Below are 22,955 nucleotides of genomic sequence, written 5' to 3'. Positions count from 1 at the left end.
TTCATGTATATGTATGAATTGAGTATAAATGTATGAGTATTATATACACACATATACATGAATATAACCTATAGTAAGTATATTATATACATATGCGTGACGACTGACGACGAATAACATAATATAAGTGGAATAGAGGGGCAAGGGGAGGGGGGAGGGCGATAGTGAAGAGACGGTTAATATGAAGTGGCGTACAGTGCGGTAGGTACTACACATAATATTTTGTACTATCTTTGTTACTATATAGCATGTTTAGGTAAAAATTAGTTGCCGAGTACTTCTGGTTGGTATCCTAGTTTAAACATCAAAGAACCTGCTTCAAAAGGTGGGACATAAATAAGAACCCAGAGTAATGGCAAAAATTTGAAAATAAATGTAAATGAAAACCTCAATGTTTTATGATTCAGTGCTTCTCAGGGAATAATTCTTCCTGAAACATGTTTTTTTTATTATTATTGTTTCTATTATATAAATTACGTCACGCAATTTTTTTTTCTCCTGCATCACCCTTAATCATGCTGCGTCACATTTTCTTTAACCCCTTTACAAATATAACTTCACAATTGTTTGATTTATTTTGCAATTAACCCCTGAAAATTAATTTTTAGTCAAGTACAAAATTAAATTTCACAAAAAAAATTGTAATCTTTGAAAACTATGAATGATGCATTCCGTGATTATTTTAATCGCCACAACTGCTCGCGTAATCAAGAGTTTGTTATGATCATTTGAGTTAATTAGTTCACTTTACGTAACACATACCTGTAGTGATGGTGAGAAAGGCTATCCCATATTTTGTTGATAAAAAAGGGATGTTTTAGCAACCAATCGTAATAAGCACAAAAACATACTAAGCGCAATATTCTTCCCGGGTAAAATTCCATTGAAACGATATACCTAAGTTATTTCAATTGTTTGATATTTTTCATGCCTGTAATATATATATTTTACGTATTTATATTATTTTTATGAATTAACCTTCATAAATACATTAATTTTTTATTGCATTTTTATCGCAGAATGTTATTTTTCTAAAAAAAATGTTATTATGTAATCTAAACACACCATACCATATTAATAGTTGCTGTGCGAAGTCAAAAGCTAGGATAGGTATAATGTCTATTTAGTTTTTTAATGATATAATGGCCAATCGACTGTAACAAGCTATTTTCTTTCAGAAAAATTCTAAAACTAATAATCATGAACTATGCAAACAAATAGCCCTATACAATAATATTTTTGTTATCTTTTGCAATTCTCACAGATAAAAAAAACAGTAAATTTTTTTTCTTGACGAATACAGATTTTTTACCGATTTCTATGGTCCGTTAAGTATTTCCAAAAGTAGAAATAATTTCCTTCAATCAAAGGTAGTTGATATCTGTTACTAATTTTAGTTGTTTGTCCCTGATAACGCTGTTTCAATGTCCGAAGATTCTGATGGAATCTTTCACTCTGCTCCTCACTAAAATCACTCAAATTTTGTGGAAATCGGTCTAAATGCGGATGCAAGAAGTGGATTTTTATGCTAATGTTGTACACTAAGTAGGACCATTCACTAAGTCATTTAGTTCTTTCTGATTAAATGGTTGTAGTTCTTTCTTAAATTTGTAAACTGAATCAGAATCTTCACTTGATGTATTTCGTTCAGGTTCACAGGGATTTGGGTCATTAGAAGATTTAGATATGCTGAGTTGTAACTTTCGTAATTTTAGTTGAGGTCGTTGACTGGAAGATAAGTAAGGATATGACCAATTATTTCGATTTCCAGGGTTAATTCCGTTTTTTTCGAAACGCAAAAGTAGAAATTGCCATAATGGTTTCGAGGTCAAATCATGAGTGATACGAACATTACGTCATCTCTTTTTCCACTGGACCGTAACCGAAGACATACCACAAATTCCTGGCGTACAATATGAGGAACTCATGGTCCTGATTACACAATTTTAGGTTTTCGATATTTTGTAAATGCATATTCACCACAAATATAGCAAAAGCAATCGAGATTAAGCACACAACATTTTCTTGACGATGACATATCGAAAACAACAGGAAAATATGTCTCAGTGCCCAATAAAAATTGCAAATTTAAGTAAAGATAGTGAAGAAAAGTAGTTAGATGTAACTCAAAAACAACAGTTGTTAGAGGAAAATTGTTGCCACATTTAAAAACAATTTTTGTTGTTGTTGACCAGTGTATTGTTTCCAATTTGCGAATTTACTTCGAACAGCAAACATTATAACATATACAAACGAATTTTTTGTAATCGTACGGTATAATTTTATACAAAAGTCACAATATATGTATCCTTTTTTATAGTAGTATTGAAATCATCCAACAAGCGCTCACACACACATACATAAATATAGTATGTAGTATTGTATTATATACTCTACAATTATTATTATTATATACATTGAATAAAAGAATCAACGTATCTCGTAGTCGATCGACTCGAACGACTAAGCAATACGTTTATGACGTCACATGCCTGCCAACAACATGGCAGCAAACCAAACAACCTAGGACAGGACATACATAATTATGTGGTGGTACGAAGTACGATATATACGTATATGGATGGTGAAGTGTACAGGGGGATAACACGTTACAAACATATAATAATTGACGTCATCTGTGCGGTGTGGTTTGGTGCGCATATTCCCCCTTGCGCATATAATGGAATGTCCGAGTCATAAAATGCTTTCGGCTATATTATACATTGTATTTGTGTGTGTGTGTGTATGTTGTTGTTACTGCTGCTGCCAGAATTCCTTTTACATATAGCCATGTTTTCTTCATTACCCTCGACATACCCCGCTAAATTTAAATATCACCCATCGTGGATTATATGCCAGTGAATGGTTGACTGTTTCTGTTATAAACCCAGTTATATGTAATCTATATACTTGTTTTTTTTTAAGTGTGTATATGTGTGTTGTTATGTGCATAAATATTATTTATTTTTAGTACACATAAATATTATAAATTTTTACCTGCCTGACTGTGACTAATATTTAAATTAGATGTATAATAATACAACAGACAGAGTGTGTTTGTTGTATTTTTTTTAATTTTTATGTACATATTTTTCTCATCTCATTTTTATTATAAAAAAACGAATATTTTATTTAGGAGGGTCAAATTGTAACTTAAAAGAATGTTTTTTTTACAAGAAATACTGTTGCATCTAAATGAAATCAACAACCATCAATTATCTATTTTACTACTCACATATTACTACGTTTTTTAATTTTATTTACTTCAACTTGCTTCTTGTAGTAAGTTGCATACCAAGAGAAGAGTGCATTTTTATAATAGTAGTACTTTTTAGTTTAAAAATAGTTTGTTTTATTAATGACCACACCTAAAAGATTTTATAAAAATGTATTTTGTAAAGGAAAATTGAAATTATAATTCGTTTTTAAGAACAAACTTCAATTGGACACGGTTTAATTGGGAAAAATTTAAGTTCGTGCTATCAAGGTTCAAGGATTTGATACAACTTAGTAAAAAAAAATTGTCTGTTACATGTTTTGTCAAATGTTAATGATTTTTTTTCTGATATTGTTCAGCAACCATAATTAAATACCTTAAAAACCTATTAAAAATTTAAATTCATTTTTTTCTGTTTTTTTCCGTGAATACTTTGCAAGATGAAATCCCCCAAAATTGTTCCTCTTTTTATGTCTTCGGGTATGCGAATTAAATATTTGGAAAAATTCAAGTAGCAATCAAGTATGGAAAATATTAATGTGTAGAAGTCTTTCGGAATTTCAGTCAAACCTCGATAAGCGAGAGTTCAAAGGAGTACAATCTCATTCTCGCTTATAGAGGTTTCTCACTAACCCGAGTTTCTCGCTAATACAGGTACATGGGTAGCGTTTCTTTCTTATAGAGGTACGCAGCAATAATAAGTCACAGCAAGTACGAATGTAGTAAATATTCCTCCTAAATAATATAAATAACTAAAACTCGACTGCCGCTTATAGAGGTATAGGATAAGTAGCAGTCTCACTTACGGAGGTCCATGAGGGAAAAACGACTCTCTCTTACAAAGGTTTCTGTTTCTCGCTAGTAGAGGTTTTGGGAGCTCAAAATGGCTGGTCCTGGCTATTACTCTCACTTATAGAGTTTTCTCACTTATCCAGATCTCACTTACCCAGATCTCACTTACCCAGGTTTGACTGTATTTAATTTCATTTTTTAAGCTCTGCCCAAAGATATTCGGCATGATTTCATAAAACTATAATCTTGGATCTGAGTGGCTCCGCTTTCCACAAGCCCTACGGTATGTTAATAATTGTTTCATTTTTAGAACAGTACGTACTACCCATGGCTGCAAATTTTAAGTTTACTGTCTAACGGATAAGGACTTTAATAAAGTTTTTAGATCATCTTTTTAATTTCAGCATAAACGAATCAAGGTCACTTTTATCTTTAGTATTCTTAATAGCCTGACTTAGGTACGTAGTAAGTAAAACCCATATGGAGGAAATGAATACTTTTAATTTTTGGCTTAGAGACTTCGACTATATAAGCCTAATTATGGAATAATTTATTATCATAAAACATTCAAAAACAATACCTATTATTTTATTCTTATAACATTATACAATTTATAGCATCGCAGAATCCAATATATGTTTTGATTATTCTAAATAATCGTTTAGGCTACATTAGACTAGATTTGAGTTGGGAGATGCTGCAGAAGCAAAGATGATTGAGCAAAGATGCTGCAGAAGCCCTATAGTTTTAATAAACTTTAAGAAATTGGGCGACATTTCATTGATTTCACATGAGTGCAGATGAACTCATCGCAAGTGATTCCTTTTGAGAGAGGGCCTTCCATATTCACACAGAATGCGCATTTCAGTTTTATCTTCTTCTTGATAAAATCAGCAGAGTTAATTGTGAGAATTAACCTTATATCTCTGTTTCTTATTTCCACATTTTCGTGAGAATTTTCGTATATTTTACATTGATAGATTAATAACAAGGTTAGAAAGAAGAACAGATTAATTTATTGCCAAAAGTAATACATATGAAAGGATTGTTGCAACGAGTTTGCTAAATACGCTAATGGAATTCGATGGACTGACATAGGAAAAAAATAAAAGAATTCTTAAGAAAAGCCATTTCATGAGTGAACTATCTATTTTAATAAAATCAAAATTCGTTTTTTAATGCAAAATGTATTCAAAATGAACGAACGGGTAAAATAATAAAGTAAGGCAATGTAGCATGTAGGTCCATATAATATTAATGGACATAAAATTTTACGGTATCTACAGTTAAGTTATTTAAAAGTACACATAACTGTGTTTTAAAAAGTAAATTTTATAAATGTCTATATAACTAACTATAATTACTATTATATACCTATACTTTAAATTATTATTTAGCTGGTAAAAACAATTATCATATTATGATAATTTATTAATACACAGGCTGTATTGGCTAAAATTTTGCTATAGTTGAATAAATTATCAACTAGTATACTATCTAGAGTGTATAGCGGTACTTGAAAACCTGTCCTATATTATTTTTCGAATCCTTGGAAATGTGTATCTTTGTACTTAAATGTGTATTAGCTTAGGTTAGGTTAGGTTAGGTTAGGTTAGGTTAGGTTAGAGTGGCTATCTTGGAGTGGGGCACACTTAGACCATAGGATCCGTTGTGATACCGAAAAATGATTGGTCCATCCCCAGCCACTCCATGAACCATTTTCAGCTGTTTAAGAACAGCAGGAGTGATTTGACGTTGACAGACTTTAGGTCGGAGAGGTCGTCAAAGAGAGGCTGGCTCAAGTAAGTCGATCTTCTCATGGCAAGAGCTGGACAGTGACAGAGAAAATGAGACATTATCTCCTCCTCCTCACCACTGTGACAGCTCCTGCAGTAGTCGTGATACACTGCCAGGCTCAACCAGTGTCCTGTAACAGCCGCAACAACTTTGCTAGATCCTACAATCAAAATTTTTTTTATATCTAGAATTGTTTTTTAAAATTTAAAATACTCTAAGTGAAAAAATGTACTTTGTCATATCTATAATATCAGGATTGTATAAATAAATTATATAAATTGAATATTAGTCTGAATTAAGGACTACGTGTTAATAAAATATTTTTTACCGATTCATCGTAAAAAATAGATACCTAGAACATAACGATTGATGAACTGTTTTTTTATTACCCTAGGAAGGGTTAAAAACCAGCTGAGTTTGACGAAATTTAACAGTCATAAAACGGTACATCTTGGGGAAGACCGGTACCTTCAAAGATTTATAATCATTCAAACATATTTACAAAGTCTATAATATAATTCTATACAACAGGCGTGGGCGAGTTATTTTAAGTCAAAGCTACCATTGTTATAAGTTTATTGCGTGCCATAAAGTTAATTGTGTGTCTCTTTATGCAAGTCCGCATTGCTCATAGAGGAGGAAGCGAGACAGGTATACGACCATTCTTCCTATCTCAGTTTCTCTAATAGTAATGAGATAGGTAGAAAAAAAATGTTGTCTCTCTGTCTTACTTGTATTATTGGTTGACACTGGTTAGGGTATCACTGTCTTACTCGTATGTTAGATACAGAAGTCTGAGTGGTTTCTCTTAGCCACGTTTGCCCATGGATGTTCTATAACCTGGCGGTATTTACATCATGTGTAGTCGGTATTTTCTTTTATAAAATCTTTCTTAAAAATCTATCATTAATAAATTTATTTTCGATAATGTAAGTAAGCAAAAGAGGTAAATATCATAAAATAAACCTGTTAGTATTTATAATATTTATATTTAATAAATACATTTAAACATATAAACTTGTCTATGAGATGAATTGGAGAGGTAAGTAGAGGTAGGTAATAATACTATAATTTAAAAAATACAAAATAAAATAAAAAATAATTAAAATTGTATTTAGCATTCGTTTAGTATTTTCAAACCTTTCATATTTAAATATATTGACGATGAGATGATATTTAAAACAAGAATAACTAACGGTGATTTCAGGTATTTCTTGAAATAATTGTTTGTAGATATATTCTCTCTAGGTAATATTTTTAAATCTTTTTATAATTTGAAAATTTTTAAATTGTTTTACATTTGCTGTTGACTCTGAAATAGTCATTCGTACCTCGATTTCAGTGCGTGATCGGTTGTAGGCAAATTGGGAAACATTTTTGCCAACAACGTTTAATACAGTGGATCTCCGGTTATCCGGCTCCTGGCTAATCCGACGTCTCTTGTAATCCAAACTATTTTTTTTTAATCAAAAGATGGTAAATTGATTCATATTATTGAATATAGCATATAGAATCTTATCACTGGATTTGTGATTTGTCGGATTATAAGGTGACATTTTGTAAAAAATTTCGCGCTATAAAGGGTCTCAGACAGTACTCTATAGTCCGAAAATTTCGATAGCCTTACACTACCCTGCAAAACGTTTGCCGCATTACCGGGGATCGAGTGTATGTGTCCCTAGTTTTTAAATTGTTTTTTATTATTTATCATTGTTATGAACTTATAAAAGGTTTAAATAGCGCTTCTACACGTCAGCAAATTAGACTGTTATTGATTGATTTGATGATAATGTATATTATAAAAGAAATTCGTCACAATATAATTAGAAATTAACCATAAAAAAAGATTTGTTGAACAAGACTTAATTGTTTAAATGTATTACTACACCATAGAAATAAGAATAATTGCTATGATAATCGTATATAAAGTGTCCCAAAAAAGAAAAAGAAAAAGGCCCCTTTGCATTCTACCATATATATATAATTTTAGATCTCGCTAGAGCCGCCACCTATTAAAAAATGATCTCAAAAATTGTAGAGTTTGATGGGGAAAATCATGTTCTGACATCAGATTTGACCTAGTTCTTCGGATTTCTTAGCCAATAGCCAATTTATATCCAAAAAGGGTAAGAGATAGAATAAAACTCTAAATTAGAAAATTGATCCTTATAAAAACTTAACATTTTTCATCTAAAGTTTTAAATATTTCATCTTTTTCATCCGTAAGACCGACTCATCTTGTCAACTATTAGAGATAGATCAATAGTTTAAATGTAAAAATTGCTCCTTATAAAACAATAAACAACTTTTGTTCCAATCTTTTTTTTTCATCACTGTTTACCCGGGAGGGCGCCAATTAGATATTATATTGTATATTTGTATTTTATTAAGACTACATTTACTGTATATATTTGATTAAAGGAAATAATATGTACACTGACGAAGTGAGGAGAAAGATACTCTACTCTTATTACTTTGTGTGTAATAGTGGCTATCTTTCTTTACTTACAAGACGTAAAAAAACAAGCGATTGCGAAATTAACACTGTTTATACAATACATATGGTATTTCAACAACTAACTCAGTCAATAGCTTGTTTACACTTGTTTTTAATTACGATTAGCAAAAATACAGATAAACTTTCATACTAAACTGACAAGTATGATTTTTTGCTGTGGCCAGTAAAGCCACTATTTTGAGAGCGAATTTTACAATTCTTAGTATCTATATTTTTACTGATTTCTGAGACATTTTATAAAAACCTTGAATATTATGAAATAAAACTTTTTTTTTTAAATGATTTGCAAATTGCCAAATGAACATTTTGAAATTGTACATTTTTTAGTTTTATGCACATTCCAACATAGATTGATATCAATTTTCACTAAGCCAACATGATTTTAGATGTTTCTTCAAGGGCTTGAAATACTTTTAATAATATACAAATTAAAAACCGATATAAACAATAAATTTTGAAACGTAAACTTTGATTTACTAGAATTGAGTGTAGTGTAATGATGAACATTTTGCTGAGGAAAATTTTCCAAGACTAGGAGTATACCTATATGCGTGACAACTTTTTTATTTACAATTAACAAAAAATATTATAAACATTATATTATTGCTTCATGAATTTTAAAATGTACAATTGATTTTCATAAAATATTATTAACCCATTTACGTTTCTAATATGCACGTGAATTTTAATGGAATATTTTACACCTTTATATACAGTGTGTTGCATTTAAGATAAACCCACTAATTTTTTGTCATTCTTTTAAGCTGAGATGTCAATTTTTCGAGAGCTATCACTTATATGGTTAATTGCGGGACCAGGACTTCACATTCTTGAAATCTATTAGAGCTAGATTAATTTTGATCACAAATTTGAAAAGTATGACCCAATTTAGTACGATTACATACATAGTTTATCAAAATTGGATAAAATTTGGATGTGATAGAGCAAAATTATTATTTTTTTGATTCTGATGACGTCATAAAGATAAAAAATTTTATTTTTTTGATAACACAGGCAAACTTGATTCAATTTTATTAGAATTTTTATTGAAACCCACTAATTTTGGGCCATTCTTTTCATAGCTATCACTTATTTGCTTAATTCCGGGACGTGTACACCGCATTCTTGAAACCTGTTAGAGCTAGGTTAATTTCATTCACAAATTTGAAAAGTATAGACCAAATTTAGTAGAATTACATACTTGGTTTATCAAAATTGGATAAAATTTGGATGTGATAGAGCAAAATTAATTTTTTTGAATTCTGATGATTAAAATTTGTTTATTTTGATAACACAGGCAAATTTGATCCGATCTTAATGGAATTTTTTTTAAAACGCACTAATATTGGGTCATTATTTTCAGATGTGATGTTAGTTTTTCGCTAGCTATCACTTATGTGTTTAATTCCGCGACGAGGCATCCACATTCTTGAAACCTAATAGAGCTAGGTTAATTTTAATCACAAATTTGAAAAGTATGACCCAAATTTAGTAGGATTACATACTTGGTTTATAAAAATTGGATAAAATATGAATGTGATAGAGCAAAATTAAATTTTTTAGATTCTGATGACGTCATAAAGTTAAAAAATTTGATTTTTCTGATAACACAGGCAAATTTGATCCGATCTTATTGGACTTTTTTTTGAAACCTACTAATTTTGGGTCCTTCTTTTCAGCTGTAATTTTTTCGCTAGCTATCACTAATGTGCTTTATTCCGGGACCATTATTATGAATCATTCTTATTTGTTAATTTGTAGTAGGCTGAGTTTATAGTTCATCTCGGTTATTGTATCTTAAAGAAAGTGACTCATCCTCTTGTATGATTGTGCAAAATTTCAAATCGATATTCCATGAAAATTTGATGGTGTCTTCATCTTAAATGCGAACACACTGTAGTTTGGCTATACTGAATTTTTTGCTTGTTTAATACTTTGATTTAAAATTATAATATTGTTTATGGTTTTCAAATAGGAAATATATGTCAAAGGAAATGCAAATTAAATTGTTTAAATAGATAAAGCTTGTTGAAAAATCAATGGTAATAATAATTAATGTTGTTCCTTGCTGATCGCTGGGCAATTTACACTTTGAAAACATTTACTGCCGCGTTATAGCCTGCACTTTCCTAACCGGATAAACTCAAGTGCGATTTTCTTTTCACGACACGTACTTTTATGGAAAAATAGTAGCAGATACCACAGACTGGCAGTATGACGGTAATTTGAAATCAAGCGTGGAAGAAGTCACAAAAAATTTGCTGTAAAACAACTCGACTATTCTCTACTATAATAGCAAACAATGTAAATAAGAAATGACGGCAAAGTAGGTTCATTATACTTGGTCGAGGCTTGTTTAAGGACTGGAAATTCAACGCACGATGTCTTTACCAGCGCTTGGGCAAGTGTTTGAAAACTAAAGACTTAATTTATTAATCTTGATTGAGAAAATCCAGTGAAAAAATCCATGGTTTGCTTGGATAAACAAAAACTCATTAGATTTAAGGCTTAGGCATCCTATGTACATTAGACTTAAGCACAAGCAAGGACAAGAATATCAATCAAGGCTGGATTGTCCAATAGATACCATTGGAAACCTCGATTATGTCGTTAAGCTTGGTCATTCGCTACTTTGGTAATTTTCATTTATGAATTTTGCTTTAATTAATTTATTCACAATAAAATATCTGAATATTTTATGTAATAGAAATTTTATTATATTCTTCATGTATTCTCATGTTCGATCGTATAATATTCGTACATCTGTTTCTATTTTTAACACCTTTGGATATATGGGCGGAATTTATTCATACACGTGTAAACAACATTGGTTAGATATAAACACGTAAGTTTTTCCATATTTTGTGGAGTAGTTTAAACGATCGTATATGTATGGTAGGTAGGTAATAAGATCGAAATAAGTTTACACTATTGTAAATTGGACTCTAAAAATAGAATTTAAAACTAACATTTTGCTACGATCTTTTAAACATTCATTTTATTTAAAAAATGCATAAGACTATCCAACTGGCTTTCTCATACGAAGAAGTTATGAGTTTATTGATAGTAAGTAAAGAAAGATAGCAACTCCTAGAGAGCCACATACATGTCATACACACATAGCTGATATTCCCATATAATACATACAATATAATTTGCGCCTAATTTCCGCCCTCACGAGTAAACAGTGATGTTAACGAAAAAAATGTTCTAAACAAAAGTTCTTTATTTTATTATAAGGAACATTTTTTTGCATATAAACTATTGTTTTATCTCTAACGGTGTACAAAATTCCCAATTGACCTACGTTGCTCATTTATGAACTCGACCTCACTTTTTACTTCCTTAGCACAATATAAAAATTTCAGCTTAATATCCTTTTTTTGTTTTTGAGTTATCGTGTGGATATACAGACGGGTGGATAGACATTCAAACGGGCAACCGGAAATGGATTTTATGAACACCTATTTTGCTCGCTGCATCAAAATTTCTAAGCGTTACAAAGTTGGGACTAAACTTTGTATACCTTGATATATTTCATATATACATGGTGTAAAAAACGGATATCAGCTATTTTTGCTTCAAAAAGATATATTTGTAGCTTATCACACATATATGGAATATCGCCAGAAAACATGTAATTATTTTTCCATCTTCGAATCTGGTGAAAAAAAGGTTTCAGCCCGGTTATCCGTCTCCTGACAAAAAAATAGACTGGTCACAATAAACCGTGGAGATTTAAGATTAAACCTTAGTAAATTGACACCAAATATTGCCAATTGTTTATCAAAGCACCAGGTTCATCTCTCTCACTAAAATACTTAGTTTTATTTTGGCTTCAGTCTCATTTATAAATGAAAAATGTGTTTTTTTATTGTTTTTTTCTTTGACACCTCACTACTTAGAATTTAGTCAAAGCACATTTGAAGTTGATGAATTTTCAAGAATACAATTTTAGCTAATCAGAGGGTCTACACAAAACTGAAAAACATGGTAAGTGGTACACGAGAGAACATTCTTACAAAGTCAGTTTTAGTATTAGGCCACGCACTTTTAGTAATAAAAAGTATATTCCGATAGACCCAAATTGATAATTTGTTCTTTATTTTCAACTTTGATGATGAATTTTGATCCCCCTTCTAAAATTTTTAGACTGATTTAGACTTAGTCCGATTTCATATTTAAAAAAATCAAGTCTTTTATCCAAAATTGCCCTGGCACTCGTACATCCTTAAATGAATATCATAGTATGTATTACCCTTAATCTCTCTCTCTCTCTCTCTCTCTCTCTTATTATTCCCCTCTCTCTTTCACGGATTATATCGGGTTATATTCATGTGGTTACACATTTTACTACGTAAATGACCAGTCTGTTTTCCACATAATAATTGTTATCTATACAAATTCTGATACACACATAATCATAAGATTCGCTTTAAATAGACTTTTATCTTATCAGTATTTATAAAAAATTTATTATACTGATAATAGAAGAAAAAAAATTAACATCGTTTTTAATATTTAAATAATAATATTATATTATCATTCAACAATTTCTTCTTTTTTTTTTTTTGATATCACGTAATTATGGATGGATACAATTTATTTGATAACTGATAAGAATTTTATTATGTATGTACACAACTTGAAAATATATAAATTAAATGTATGCTTTTTTTTATACAGATTATAAGAAAAAAAAGTACAATTGTTTTCATTATCAATTAAAATATAATCATTTCTATTCATAATAAAATATGGTCTTATTTTTGTGTTAACACTCCTTATACACCAGGACATGATGGCAGAAAACGTTGTCCCCTTTTGTACTGCATGCCTTTTTAAGGCATTATTTTAAGTTAATTAATGTTATTATTATTTTTGCTTTTATTTACTTTTAATTATGTATACGATATTTATTTACATCATGGTCTCTCGATTATAATTGATGATTTTTAATATGATACATACAGCGTAAACTAAATATTGACAAATATCTTGTCTAGTAATCTTAAAGAGAATTAAAAAGTTATCGGGTCGAGTGTATTATTTTCAATTCTCTTTAATTAAGATTACTAGACAAGATCAATATTTAGTTTACGCTGTATGTATCATATTAAAAACATTAATTATAATCGCAAGACCATGATGTATCGAATCTTAACTAAAATCGAACCTTTTACTGAAAGTTGCTTCCATGCACGTACTTCCATTAAGCACGAGTGAAGTTTGGCTTGGGTCAGATAACAATTGGATATGATAGAAATGATTTTTTTCTGCTCTATTATAAATATTGTTTCATGATAAAATACAAACACTCCTAGAATATATTATTCTATAGGCATTATAATTTTTATCACACATAAAATCATAATATAAATATTCGTTTTTCTTATCTGTTGCACGATTTTTTGTATATAAAACTTAATTAAATGACGTGAAAAATATAATAAATTTTCCGTTAATCAAATTACAGATATAAAGTGGATGAAACTTTTATGATTTTAATTATACTGACATAATTTATTAGAATACAGAATATTATTAACAAATTATTTTTGAACTTTAATATTTTTATGAAGAATTATGATATGAAACTAGAATGTTTTTTAAATCAATTAGCTGTGATCTTTGGGTTCACTTAAGTGGCTTACAGAAGCATTATTCCAACGTTTTTACACCCGGTATAAATATGGTTTTATTTATTTTGGGGGCCTACTTATGTAGGCTAAAAGAGGGTAAGGGGTAAGAAATTAAACGTTTTGAAAATTCGAGATCAGCGACCCCAAGAACGCCTATATACGTCATTCAAAGTCTTAATTACCAAAAAATGGTATTTTTCATTTTGAGAGCCTTTCAGACCCCCGAAAGAGGGAGGGAGGTGCATGGAAACGTTTATTAGTAAAAATATCTTAAATTTAGGGTCATTTTAGCATTTTGACTTTTTTTAAATCTTTTAAAAGTTATCTGAGTTACTTTACGATATAAACCTCCGTCAGCCCAATGGCGCGGGGGTTAAAGCAAAAAAGTGCCGCTTTAAGCTATATAGACTCTTTTTAGGATAATTTTCGGAAGCCAATGCAAAAAACCTCAAGTTGATACACTCAGCAAACAATTTTTTCAAAGGAATCAAAAAAATCTAGGTTCGTTTTTGTACTCCTTGTAGAAAATTCAGAACCAATTTTGATATTTTCTGTTATGTATTTATTATAAACATAAAGAGTTAAATAATAAGTATTTCGATTAGGATAGATTTTAAAATATTCAGTAGAAACTGATTTCGTTTGTTTCTATGCATACATTTCTGCTAATTCAATAACAAACAAAAAAAATCTGTTAATTTTCCAATATATGAAATAATAAAACAGCTGTATTTATTTTATGATGTCACAAATTTTGATAAAATATTTAAATATAAATAAATTAATAATTTTTTTATATTTCTAAGTAATCGTATATTTCCATACCACGTCAAAGTCATTTGGAATTTCTTATGAATTTGTGGTTAAAAAGAATAAAGAATCTCAAAATTAGATCATCATGAATTTTTTTGGTTTTTCTACGTAAAATGACGTGGATATAACACTATCATGTAAAATGTTCAAGGATACTCGTTAATCAACATATTTTTGGGTTTATTTGGATTTGATTTTACTTTTGTTTGGGTATTTTTCTTACATGTATTACTAAGCAAATAATTTTATAGGTATACACAACGCTTCAAAAAAATACCTTGCTAGATTATAGTCGACTCGTGTGTAATTCTGCAGTGTGTTTTAAACTGTGGAGAAATTTTTCTCTATTAGTAAGCATAAAAAGCTTTAAAATGAGGGGTAAATCATGGAATTTGATAATGGAATAAAAAAGATTTCGCGGGCCGACAGAAAAACATGCTCGAGAAATAATATACATTCTAGACGTCTTTTAGAATTTGTATGCTTCAGTCAATCAGTGAGTGGTGACTGATCTTCACTCGGAGCTATATATCGAAAGATGTGGTTTTTTGCATTCAACGCATAATTGCTTGAAGCCTGAAGAATACTTACCTGCAGGTATAATTTTGTGCGGCCAAACATATGTTTTAATAAACTGATGCTGTATGCGAGGGCAGCAATCTTCAACACCGAAGGCCCATGCCAGGCCGAAGCCATTTAATTGTTCAAGAGATGGAAGTTAAGTTTGTGTTTAGCGGGCGGCCTAAGTGGGACCAAGCATAGTATAGCTACTAATGGAGCTTCAAGAGAGTGCAGGGAGCTTCAAGAGATAGGTTCAAGAAAAGAGAATAGGAGTAATGGTCGTATTAAGTGGGCGGGATATGAGGATAGGATAACCGGGTATAGCAGCTATTAATGAATTAAAGCTGCAGGTTAATTAAGATTAATAATCGCTGATCAAAAGTTATAATCAAATAAATTGTAGGTGAAACGAAGTTCATTGGATAGTTTTGAATAAAAATGTTTCGCCATTCACCAGTCAAGCTATCAGCTACGAAGACCGGCGACAGTTTGTTTAGTGAAAACATACTTTAATAACTGACGAAAAATATACAATTGAAATACTATCTTGTTGAGATAAATAAAATTATCAGTTAATAATAACAATGAACAATCAATTTTACGAGTATTACTTAAAACAATATTAGTATTTTTTTTTCGTTTTTCCATTGAACCATTGATTGATTGTTTTTAGGCTACGCAAATACTTATAATAAATGCTAGTTAGTTAAAATTAATAGAAATAATTTAATTTAATTATCATTCTCAAAACTTTGCCTTTAATCTTTTAAACCAATTATCTTATTAAATAATAATTATAATCAATCAGATGATAATTTGTCCCAACTCTGATACGCTTCATCATGCACTCATAACGCTTATTACAAAAAAAAACTAGCTGAAACTGCCACAAACTTAATAGTTTACGAGATATATGAAAAAAACCTATTTTCGCGACCTTTGACCTTGAATTTTTTTTTGCGAACATCATTTTGCAATAGACTTTTTGTAGGTAATTTTTTTTCGTCCGAATAAAGATAATCAATCCCGTTGACATATCTTCACTTGGAATTTTTAGGCAGATCTATTTTTTTTTGTCTTATTTCTCTGGGTTATATTTAGGAAGTTAATGATCTAGGAGCTTCTTAGGGTGATAACTACCATGGTTAGTTTTTGTTTAAAAAATAATTTATTGTATTTATTCAACTGCATTGAAGTACAGTCAAACCTGGGTAAGTGAGAAAACTCTATAAGTGAGAGTAATAGCCAGGACCCGTCATTTTAAGCTCCCAAAACCACTATTAGCGAGAAACAGAAACCTCTGTAAGAGAGAGTCGTTTTTCCCATATAGACCTCCGTAAGTGAGACTGCTACTTATCTATACCTCTATAAGCGACAGTCGAGCTTTATTTATTTATATTATTTAGGAGGAATGTTATGCACATAATTTTTTTATCATATTACATATTTACTACATTCGTACTTGCTGTGACTTGTTATTGCTGCGTACCTCTATAAGAAAGAAACGCTACCCATGTACCTGTATTAGCGAAAAACTTGGGTTAGTGAGAAACCTCTATAAGCGATAATGAGATTGTGCTCCCTTGAACTCTCGCTTATCGACGTTTGACTGTATATTTAACTATCTATTACATCTATTAAATTAAATTCTTATTTGAAAGAAACAAACAGTTGTTATACATTTCTCATAACACATAATAAAACAATATAAAAAACTCATCTACATATTTTAAAATAAAGTAGGAGACAACAGACATAAGAATAAGAATTCAACAAACAACACTTAATAAGAATAAGAATAATTGAAGATAATTATTTTTTATAAGAAAAGAACAATAGAAAATTATTTATTTAATATTAATGGGTCGTTGAGCTGGTTTGGTTCCATGTGAACAGACAAACTATAATATGCATTTGATAATAGTGGAATGGAGTTTTAGTACCAGGGATCAAAAATTTACTAAACACTAAAACTCTTACATATTTTTTGATAGATTAAATACTAAACAGCTTTCGATTAAAACGAGTGACCTAAGGTAAAACATATGTGATGCATAGTCCAACTTATTGCTGTCAGTACGAAAAAATAAACCCTGCACTTGCGTTTATGAGAGAAGAATTTAAGAATTGCAAATTAGTCATTGCAGCCTCTTTTATCGCCAAAATCTTTCACTGGAAGCGCTGGCATTGATTTTATTGTCCCTACCATGACTACTCACACAACGAATGAAAGTGTCATAGAGTGGCCATCCACCTCTGCAAGAACATACCATATTAATTCTCTCTACCGTTCTATAGAGCAGGCATAGGTGAGTTATTTTAAGTCAAAGTCATCATGGTTATAACTTTATTGAGTGCCATAAGCTTTATTGTGTGTCCCTTTATGCAAGTCCGCATTGCTCATAGAGGAGGAAGCGAGGCGGGTATATGACACTGGTTAGGTTGTCGCTGTCTTGCTCGTTATTTAGATACAGAAATGTTAAGGACTTCTCTGAGTCACATTTGCCCATGCCTGCTATAGAGTGTTTCAAGGTAAATTAAACCCAAAGAGGTTATATATAGCATAGAGGCTTAAAAGCATAGGAAACGCAATAAGTAAATTATTGACCGTTAAAATAGAGACCGAAAAAAGATACTGTCTTCCCTCTTTGTCTCGCAGCCTGACAAAGCGCATATATTAATATTTTTTGAATTATTGTATAAACACGTGCATGGCTGTGTATTTTATAGAAGTAATATAAGACAGGCTAAGAGACAGCAAGTTTCTCTCTATAACGATCAATCGTTTGAATGGCCACATTACGGTTCTATGTTATTACTTCTATGATTATATCTAAGGTACAACACGTTACCTTACTATAATATACATAATATTATACAAAATATTATTACACACATGTCTTAATAATAATAATAATAATAATAAAATAATATAATACAAAAACTCATACCAATAAACAGACCTAGAACAACAAATACGTCATAACATTAGTATAGTGACATCACAACAAATAGTAGAGAGAATATACCACATATTTATATGTGTTTGTTGTGTTATTCCATAGTAATAGTAGTAAGTGAAGTGTATTTTATGTATTTAAAACGTGAGACCGGAAATTTACAACTTACATTTTAGAATAATTTTAATTTAATCATATTTTTTATTTATTTATACATGCAAGACACATATTTTTTTACCTCTGTATTTAGTCTACACTGTATATAGTGGTTATTACTGATGAGTAAAGGAATCTTGGTCTTGCTGTCTTGATTTTGGTCTACCGATGAGCGAGACCAAAACCAAGCTCAAGACCAAAACCGTGATTTTATTTGAATTTTGTGTAATTGGTTTAGTATCTTTGTCTTACTCGTTATTCTTGGTCTTGCAAGTCTTGTTTGGCCTTGCATTTGTGTACAATACTAAGTATGCCAGACAGAATCAGTTAATTACAAAAAGACCAAGATCAATGTGTAATACAAAGAACAAAGTTCAAGCCTAAGCCTCATCACTACAAAACTAAAATCAAAACTAAGACTATACTTTTATGTATCAAGACCATGTTTCATTCTCGCTTTTAACCAAAATTTCTACTCTATTTTTAACATGGATCTTTGAGATAGTTAATATTTCCTAAAGAAATTCTATAAAACAAATGTTTTTGATGTTATTATTTGAGAAACATTAAAGACTAGGGGTATAAAGCAAAACCAACACCAAGACCCTATGTGCAAGACCAAAACTAGATACTATCTTTTCGATATTTTAAAATGATGTATTCTTTTGATGTGTCAAAATGCTGGAGACCTGTAAGAAAAACAACAGTAGGCCCTACTTCCATTGAGACAAGACTTCAAATGACGGAAAAGATTTACGTAAAGTGACTTGCATATAAATGGGAGCAATTTTTGATGACCGGAGTATCATACATAGATGACAACTAACATAACTTTCCTTTGGTTTTCATTTACCAACACGATTAATTTCCGCATCTAATAAAAGTAGTAGATATTTCGACATAAAAAAATAAGTTATGGTCAAATACAGTTTATCACTTTAGGAACACAAAAGTGAAGTTGGTTTTTAAAAATCTTGACTAGTATGCAAGATATGAACGTTTAAAAGTCCTAATTAAACAAAGAAGAAAATACCCACGCCATAGATATTACATATAAAACTTTGTTTTGCTAAAAGGAGATGGGCAACTTTTGAATGCAATCTTCGATTGCTTATAACTTCTTCGTTTTTAAATCAGTTTTAATTTCAATTTCAAATTTTGCCATGGAATCAAGCCTAGTTTTGCATTATTATAGGTAATATGGTTAATTAAATATCAGGATTGTCCCCTATTTTTGTTTGAACAATATTTTTCCTAGACGTCAATTTTTGGCAAACTTGATTAAAGGTATTTTCAGTGTCCCCTCATTTCAGTTTTCAAAACAAAATGATATTACTATTGTATTTTTAATTTTTTGCATTCTTAATGTGAATTTTAGAATCTTAAAACGTCCACAAGCCTGACGCAAACGCTTTATACATAGACGGAATTTTTATATGGAGGTATCGGTTGTTCACATCATATATTTTTAAAAATTTAATAATTATCATTTAATAAAGATAGTAAAGACGATTTTATTAATTGTTATTGTCTATATTAAAACAAACTATTTAAGTGTTTAATAAGAAGATGTATTAAGCATTCTAATTGGATTACCTTATATGGTTCTATATATGTAATAATATTATTATGACTTAATTTAGAAGTATAAACGTGTGTATTAGAAATATGTTGTAAGTTTTACCTTCGATGTGATACTAATTATTAAGTTGAATGTTGAAAATTGAATAATGTGAAGATATATGAAACTTAGGAATTCGATAACTTCGGGAACTCAGTAAGTTCTCAAGTTCTCAGTAAGGATCCCCTCCAGGCAGGATTGAGATGAGAACCTGGTTAAGCTAATGGGCGTCGTATTTTATACCGACGGATCTAAGTTAGAGAGGAGGATGGGTTGTGGGTTGTGGGTTGTCCGCAAATCTCGATCTGCGTCTATAATTTCGGCTGCCAGATCACTGTAGCGTGTATCAAGCGGAAGTGACGGCTATTCATGAAGTATGTGAATGTATAAGACTGAACACTCTTAGGTGCAGTGACATAACTATCTGCACCGACAGCCCTTAAATCCTTCAGCTCAGTCTTTCTCACCTCAAAGGTAGCACAGGACTGCCGTATGCCCTTAAATGAGCTGTCGTAACAGAATAATGTAAACTTGGTATGGGTACCGGGACACAGAGACATTCCAGGAAATTGTGAAGCCGACGAGCTTGTTAGAAATGACACAATGGTGTCGGGCACAAGCATCAATAGGCATCCGAGAGTTCCGTTCGCAAACTCTAAGCTGCTCTTACAGTTCACGAACTTAAAGAAAATATCTAAAAAAGGCCAATCTAAGATGGAGGGAGGAGCGTACTTGTGGTACCACAGTACAGATATGGTATGAGTACAAGGTTAGGCGTTCCGAAGATCTTTTAACCTTTCCAGGGGCCTTTGTTTAGGAAAGTTGTTGCGGCTATTACAGGACACTGGTTGGGCGACAGTCATGCTGAACGCCTGGACCCGGCAGTGTATCACGACTACTGCAGGTGCTGTCACACTGGTCAGGAGGAGGAGACAATGTTTCATCTTCTTTGTCACTGCCCAGCTCTTGTAATGAGGAGTAGACTTAAGCCAGCCTCTCTTTGACGACCTCTTCGACCTAAAGTCTGTCGTCGTCAAAGCACTCCTGCTGTTCTTAAACAGCTCCAAATGGTTCATGGAGTAAGGGCCGGGGATGAGCCAACTCTTTTTCGGTATCACAAGGGACCCTATAGTCTAAATGTGTCCCACCCCAGGACAGCCATTCTAACCTACCTAACCTAAGAATTTGAGGAGTCCTTCTTTCAGTAACCGTATACTACTAAAATCTTATCGAACAACTTCTGAACATTAGCGAATTAAAGGCGATTTATAATGACTACCCGAATATCTCACCCTTCTTTATATAATTCATAATTTTGTAATGTAAGGGATGAAAGTGTCCCATAATATTATAGCTAAGAATATATTACTATTTTACATGATTGATGATGTTATAATGTCTGTTGTTTTAACTTACAAATTAATACAACCTACGTAATACAACGTGAAAAATGTGTAAGAGAAATAAAACAAATCATTTATGAATAAAAATAATAATGCCTTGTTTCTTTTTTTTTTTACAAAATTAGGAAAAATTTGAGTTGACAAACGCAATAGAGAAATTAGGTCCCAAACTTAGTCTTGCCTCCTTTAACTCTGGTATCGGTTCTGTATTGTGTACTAATCGTGTTGAAACAAATATACAAAACCAATAAGTTCGAAGTTAACCAAATCGTTTTATAAGGCATTTTATAGCGGTTTTTGGAACGAATTATTCGATATGACATTTTCACAAATATAAAATATACTTTAAATGTAGAATTATACCAAATTGAATACTTTCAAACTGTAAAACCGGCGGTGATTTTCACGATTCAAAGAGATGACTTTCATTTTCATCATAATTGTTAGTGAGATTCTAAAAGGCAGCTATAAAAATACAATTGTTTGGAAAATATTCGTCTTTTAGGACCAAAAATCATCGTTAATTATCATATTTGGTTATGGAAAAAAGAAAAAGAATCTGGGACACGCCCAAAAACATTACGGCTATATAATTGTAAACAAATCAACATTGCATATAATTAGAGTATAAGATATGCAATCATTATAATAGGAATTCATAACCTCAAACTGCAATAGAATAAAATCTATATTTGATTGATTTTAAAAAAAGTATCAGAAATGGAACAACAACAACAACAAAAACGGTCGTTACCAAGTGACGAATAGTGAGTTGTTTTTAGTGAAGCTTGTATTGTGTTGAGTGTATGTATGATGTCGTCACATAAAAACGATCAATATTCAACAGTACTATAATATGTATCTACTAGACGGGAGCGGAAAAGTGTGCGGGGAAATTTTGGAAATGAAAATAAATGATGAGATGGCAACGAGCGAGGTGTGGACGGTGTATGTTGTTGGTGGTATTTGGAACAGTTCTATTCCCTGCGCACTAGGGACCTTGTGCATCCTGTGCAATTCACCGTTGCCGCCGCTACCGCTACCGCCACCGCCATCGCCTGCCTATTTTATTTCGTGTACACGTTAAAATGAAAAATCAATGTCGTCGGTCGCACCATACACACACGCACACACATATGTTTTGTTGTTCAATGTGTATTTATTGTGTTCTACATCTTTGAATGAATATTCATCCAACCAACAACGAACGCGTATATTTGTGTTTCGTTTCCCGGGGCTTTTTTTCATCATATAATAATATAATATGTATATTTACTTTTTTTTTTGTAATTTTTGCATAAATAATTACAAAAAAAGTCGTAGCGCAGGAGCTGTTTTAGGTAAGGGAATTCTCTCAGAGATTGAAAAAATAACACATTTTTCTAAAAATCGAATATTGCTTTTTTAATTTTTCAAGAATTTTTATTTCGAAAACTAAGCGTCTAGAGCTTAAATCACAAGAGTACTTTTTGGCT

At 31.1% G+C, this 22,955-nt stretch overlaps 1 protein-coding gene across 1 annotated transcript in view; it reads right to left on the bottom strand.

Moving 5' to 3' along the window:
• Positions 1–22,955, bottom strand: part of LOC123292634 — a 131,489-nt gene that overhangs the window by 18,411 nt on the left and 90,123 nt on the right. The gene's annotated exons all lie outside the window — the stretch shown is intronic.

The sequence above is a fragment of the Chrysoperla carnea genome, chromosome 2 (assembly GCF_905475395.1).
Source record: "Chrysoperla carnea chromosome 2, inChrCarn1.1, whole genome shotgun sequence".
Lineage (NCBI taxonomy): Eukaryota > Metazoa > Arthropoda > Insecta > Neuroptera > Chrysopidae > Chrysoperla > Chrysoperla carnea.
Note: the sequence above shows the minus strand (reverse complement) of the source record. Positions and strands in the feature narration are given on the sequence as shown.